Source organism: Meleagris gallopavo, chromosome Z, assembly GCF_905368555.1.
Source record: "Meleagris gallopavo chromosome Z, MGAL_WU_HG_1.1, whole genome shotgun sequence".
In the NCBI taxonomy this organism is placed as follows: domain Eukaryota; kingdom Metazoa; phylum Chordata; class Aves; order Galliformes; family Phasianidae; genus Meleagris; species Meleagris gallopavo.
Window position 1 is genome coordinate 65910910 of NC_139435.1, and position 6139 is coordinate 65917048.

Here is a 6139-nt window from a genome sequence, read left to right on the forward strand (position 1 = left end):
CCCACCAAGATGTGATTCTGAGCAACCTACTTAGGACATTCCTGGATGGACATATGCTGGGACAAGGCCTCCAGAGGTCCCTTCCAAGCTGAGCTGCTCCTTAAGTCTGAGACTGACATCTAACTCCCAGCAGCAGCATGCACATCTACTCTTGGATGGACAAGAGAGCAGGAGCACCCTTTTCTGCAGAGCTGCATGTAGCAGCCTATTTGGTGCTGCTTGCAGCAGCAGGGTTTGTCTTCCTCTAAGGAATCTGATTCTCACGGATATATAGAGGGTCCTCGAGGCAGTAGAGACCTTCTCTGATAGGAAGTGGAATTAAGTCACACAAAGTTTTCTTGGATTGTTGATTTATTGCCCATCTGGATATCTGTGGACTACTTCTAAAGAACACGCAGAGTAGCCACACAAAGCAAGCCAATCATAAAAATCTTTCAAACTATTCAGGAAAACAAGTGTAAGGATCCTTTAATTGAGTAAACAGAAAACTAAAGAAGATGGAATTGACTAAATCCAATCAAATCCAGTGGGCAGTGATTATCTTTTGTTACCTAAAAATCACTCTTTCAAATAATTATGGAAAAAAGTACCCAGAAACTAGACTCAGGTAATGGGCGCCAAGGACCAATGTCTGGCACAGGAGCACCACGGTGTGACTTTTCAAACAACCTACACACTTCTGGACAAAGGCTAACAACAAAGGCTTTTCTTCTTTTTTTCCTCTCTGTTACTCCCTTGGCAGGAGCAGAGCCCAGTAGGGGACTGCCAAGCATTAGCTGTGTCAAACTGCACACACTGCAGTACATGGAGATAGCATTCACCAGTCAGGGCTCGAGCATGCCTTTCAGCACTCTCTGACACTCATCCACAGCTAAGAGTGTGGAGAAGGTGATCATTAATCCACTGATTACAGAGACACAATGGGAACAAAGCTGCCAGAGATGCAGAAAGCACCAGAAAGGGTCGCAGCACAAAGCAGGTGAAAGCAGGGAAGCACTGCTGAAGAGCAATGCGATAACAGTGGGTAGGTTCCTTCAGATACATCCAGAAAGCAAAAAAACAAGTGAGGAAATGCATCCAGCCTCTTTGTGATAACACCATTATCCTTCCAGGGAGCAAGAAGCTCAAAGCAATTCACAGCCATACTGATGAGAGAAGGGGATAGAAACAGCAGTGAGACACTGCGGGTGTTAGATTGACTGATTCCACTACTGCTTTTAGAGATGAAAGCTACAGGGTCCTGGAGGTGAAGGAAAGGAATTAGCCAAAAGGCCTCTTTCAGTCTGTAAGATAGATTCCTTTAGGATGTAATCTGTGTTTATGTTTGAGGAAACACGAGGAAATTCTTCTAAGGCAGTGTAAAATGATTTAACTTTGGCCTCTGTGGTTTTGCCAATCAGCTTACAGCATCCACACCATGGTTACCTGAAGGACAATTTCTCCTGGAAAAACTGCAAGCACTTCAAACAACACAGTAGGCAGACGGTCAGGTACAGCTCTGCTGCTGGGTTTGGGCTGTGCAGCACAAAGTCTGCTTAAAGCAGCCATCGTCTCATGTGTGAGTGGAATCTTTCTTCATCTGAGTCTCGGTCTTGTTATTTTACACATTAATAGTAAATGAGCCTACTGTTCAACAGCAACAAACTGCCTGAGGCAGAAATGCACCAGCTTCTCCATTAACCACAGAACAGAGGGCTGGAAATGCCAAATTTCATTTCTCACACTCATTTCTTCAATGGCTTTAAGCAAAATGAAATCATCTTTCTGGCCATCACCTGCTGCTTACAAAAGCAAAGCACAGAGATACTGTGCAGTCGCATTCTGACTGCCTATGAGCCATCCTTAGAAAACTACCGTGCCTGCTCACTGCTATCAGGGCTAGCACACTGTTGACATGCTGTGATGAGATCATTGTTTGTGTCAGGCTGCATGCAGGCAACACACTTTATATTCAGATGCAGTCATCCTTGACCACATGCTACATAGTTCTGCATAAATGTTGTGTTTGCAGGAGGATGCCAGAATTAATGCTGGTTTTTTAAGATTGTGTTATTCTGGTTAATGAAAGTAAAAAAGCTTCCTGGTTCATACAATAGGGATTAGGCAAATCACACTCACAGAGGACAGCCCTCTAACATCTGCCCCCTGCCTGCTTCAGCCAAATGGGATCCCCTGCCACCCAGCAGGTCAGGTTAGAACAGGGCCCCGTACAACTAGGCCTTGAATGCCTTCAGGGATGGAGCACCCATAATTCTGGACAGCCTGTACCAGGCCTCACCAGCCTCCAAGTGAAGGATTTCTTTCTGACATCACACCTAAACCTCTTTTCTTTTAGTTTAAAATTGCCTCTCCCTTGTCCTATCCACAACTCAGAGACAAGAGTTGGCAGCTCTGCTGTCTGGCTGCTCAGCTGCAGGGTAAGCAGCAGCCCCTGCCAGCTTCAGGCCTCCAGCCACATGACACAGCTGTAAGGCAGGTCCTGCTGAAAGCCTCACATAATTCAAGGGGGAACTGGCTTAGCTGAGATGCCTTGAACATGTCAGAGGTCTCAGCTTCTAAACAAGAAACTTGAAATACATTCCTAACACCTCACTTCTCTGATATTCTTCCTCATTACACAACACATTGGGAAACCACCTAGATCTGCCTGTAATGTCACCATCATTAGGGTGAACTTAGAGAGAAAACTGCAGTGAGCTTCATATTGCTTTTTCTCCTTCTCCCACGTTTGTGTCCTTTCTATAAGCACCAGAGACAACAGTTTTCCCAGAATGGGAGAGCACTAGCCAGCAAATCTGAACAGAAAGGAGGCAGGAGGCAAACTATACACCTTGCTTTGCTCAGAATTTGGGGCACTGCCAGCAAAGAAAATAGCCTGGATTCTGCCTCAGCAGGGAGTCACAGACCCAAAGGAAAGAAGAAAATGTTGGTTAAAAATAGGAGTGAAAAGTCCACAAAAATAAAAGGATGGCATTGTGCTGGAACCAGTTTTAGAGACCAAATGGAACTGGATACAAGGCCCAGAGCTCAGGATTACTCAATTTTAATCCACTGACTTTTTAATTAAATAACCTTTTACCTGTCTCACCTGCCCACAGAATCAGGTTTTGTGTGTTTACACAACTTCAAGGCTTCTGGAGAAGTTTTGTTTTGTTCTTTTTTGTTTTTGGTTTGGTTGTGCGTTTTTTGTTTGTTTGTTTGTTTTTGTTTTTACAGTGCTCCTTTATCTTGTAAATTTATGTATATAAGTGCACATATATAAAGATGATCTATACTTAAAAGAAACCACAAAAAGCCTTCATAGTTCCTCCACATTTTCTCATTTCCACAGGACTGGGGATCACTGCTAAATGTTACTCTGCTTCACAGGGAACTGTATGGGTCTGCTCCTGCCTCAGCGCCTCCAGCCACACTCTGAGATGAGAGAAAGGAAGCAGACATTGCTATCAGGAGCAAGTTACTGCTGAATATGAGCAAATATCAGGCAACACGCAAGCCTTAGAAGAATAAAAGCTACTCACAGTATAACGAGGCAGGGGGAAGGGAAGGTTGCAAAGCTCGAGACTCATTGAGCACACTGCAGTCCTGTCAGCAGACCTAACTTTAACAGGCCCAGAGGATGTAAAACTCAAGTCAAGAACAATAACTCTCTTTATGTCAAAGCCTGGTGACGAGATTTCTTCTGACAGCTCCTGTTTCATGCTTCCAGTGAGCTCACTGGCTTCCTGCACAGCCACACGAGCAGAAGCCTGACCTCTCCCATTCACCCACAAGTTGGCTGCATGCAAAGTGGCATTTATTCCAGCTGGCACATGGGCTTGGCTAAGGCCTTTCCTTCCTGTCAGCAACAGAGGAGGGCTGGGACTGTGTGTGTGGAGGAAGGGCAAAGAAACAAGCAGCAAGCCATGGAATTCTGCAGCAGGCTGCCTGGTTTGCAGCTTTTCACTGACCCTCTGCTGTCATACCACTGTTTAGGCAAGAATACTCAGAACTAAGAGCAAAATGACGAATGCTTCTCCCCAGAAGCACCAATCATAAGTAAGTAGCAGCCCATTCTTGATCCCATGAGAATTTTAGAAATATAGTATTACAAAAGCTGCACTGGACAAGTCTAGAAATGTTCTTTTCACCCCCCTCATCTCTCAGTTTACAAGGATAAGTAGATTTTAACTTCAGCACAAAAATCAGCATCACAAACATCTTTTCCATTGAACTGCCTACAATTAGGCAAGCTGTTTTCTATATATAGACTGCAGGGCTTCAGCACAGCTAGAAAAACACTGGATCCTCTAATCTGCTTTTGGAAAGGAAACACATGGGAAGCGACCTTGCAAGAGGTTATAGCTGAATGCTGACAAACCCGTATGATTCGCAAGATGGACGGGTTTGAATTTGAAGACAGGTGGGATTTCTAAGAGCCAGGTGTCAAGAACAGCTACGCAAACATTTGTAGCAATAATTTGCAATGTAGCCACAACAGTAACTTTCCACACGAAACAAGTAACCAGAATTGTAACACACGTGGCAGTGACTGACGCAGCCTTGCTGCTGCCTTACTGGAAGGGTCCAACCCTGAGAAGCAGGCAAGCAGGCAGCGAAAACTAAATATGGGAAACTGAACTAAAGGACTTTTCACTTTCTTCTCAGTTTCCTGTGCTGATGGCTGGCAAGGGAAGTGTTTGTGTAGTGTAGAAGAGCCCAACTTAGAAGCGCTCGTGACCTCTAGGATATGCAAAAAAAAAAAAAAAAAAAATCATTGGAGTTTGGATGAAGTTTTTTGTTAGTTCCTCCTGGAGAACACATCCCAGTTACAGCAGTTATACAACATTCAGTTCACACAAAAAGCCTCCTACAAAGTCAATATTCACATACAGCAAATGCAGAAATGACTTTGAGGGGAAGCTGTTCACTTGCCTAAACGTGCAACATTTACTGTTGTTAAGCAGTTCTGTAACTGAGCTTAGTTTTTAAGCAAGTGCTCAGAAAACACCCCTAAGCTTACACATTTACTCTGAATATAAAATTTGTCTCACTTTTCCATGAGAGTCTACAAAAACTTACACTGAGACAGCCTCAGATCCAAAAGCTGGGTTAAGTTCGAAACTCTTATTCTGTACATTGCTATCCTCTTATCTAAGTGTCCTCATTTCTTGGCCAAGCCTAGAGAGCATTTGTTTAAGCTCAAGTCACTTTGCACCACTGTAAGCTTTTCCTGCACCTCAGGAGACCAGAGTAACCCAAGAATGCCTGAAGCACAGGCCTGAAAAGCAGAGGATCAGAAAATAATTGCATGAGGAATAAGAAGCCTTTACAATGAATAAAACAGCTTTCAGAAGCAGTGCATGAAAGCAGCTGGCTAGAAGCAGGCATCAACTGTTCCAGCTCACAAAACAGGAAGTGAAGTAGTGTATGTATCACAAGACAGAAGAACAGCAATGGAAGGAATTCAAGTGGGAAACATTTCGTTTGAAAGCACGGAGTACATTCAAAGCAGAGGAAAAAAAAAGACTAGAAGAACTCAGAAACAAGATTTAAGTAATGTGATTCCTGGCTGCAGCTGTAATGACCACAAAATATATTCAGGAATATTCAGGTTTCTGTAGGCAGTTTTCAAATGATTGTAGTGGTGGTCATTTCAACCACTCCTCCCAGGCTCCAGCAGCTCTGTTGCACACACAGTCTCTTGCCAAAATTTGCAGGAAAACTTCTACTGGAGAAAGTATCAAGGAAGAGATAAGAGAAAGACAAGGCAGATGGCATAGCAAGAACACTTTCTGCAGCGGCAGTACCTCAAATCAAAGTGAAAACACTACTCAACTCCTACAGATTTTAGAGCAAAGAAACTTTTTAGAGCAAAGAAACTTATCTATTAAGTCTTAATCTAGGCTGACTCGTTTCAACAGACAGGAATCTGATCAGGTATGAATCTTTCACATGCTCAAGCTGTTTTTTAGAATAAGGATAGCTCAAAAGGTTTAGGCACACACATGTTAATTCATAACAGATCGCACAAGTACGAAAAAACCTAAAGGCAGCACACTCATTTAGTGCAGTGCAGATGACTCAGAAATCAAATCCAAAGCTGCCATAAAACACTCTAAATCAAAGGCAAACACTTTAAAGAAAAGGCAAAAAACTG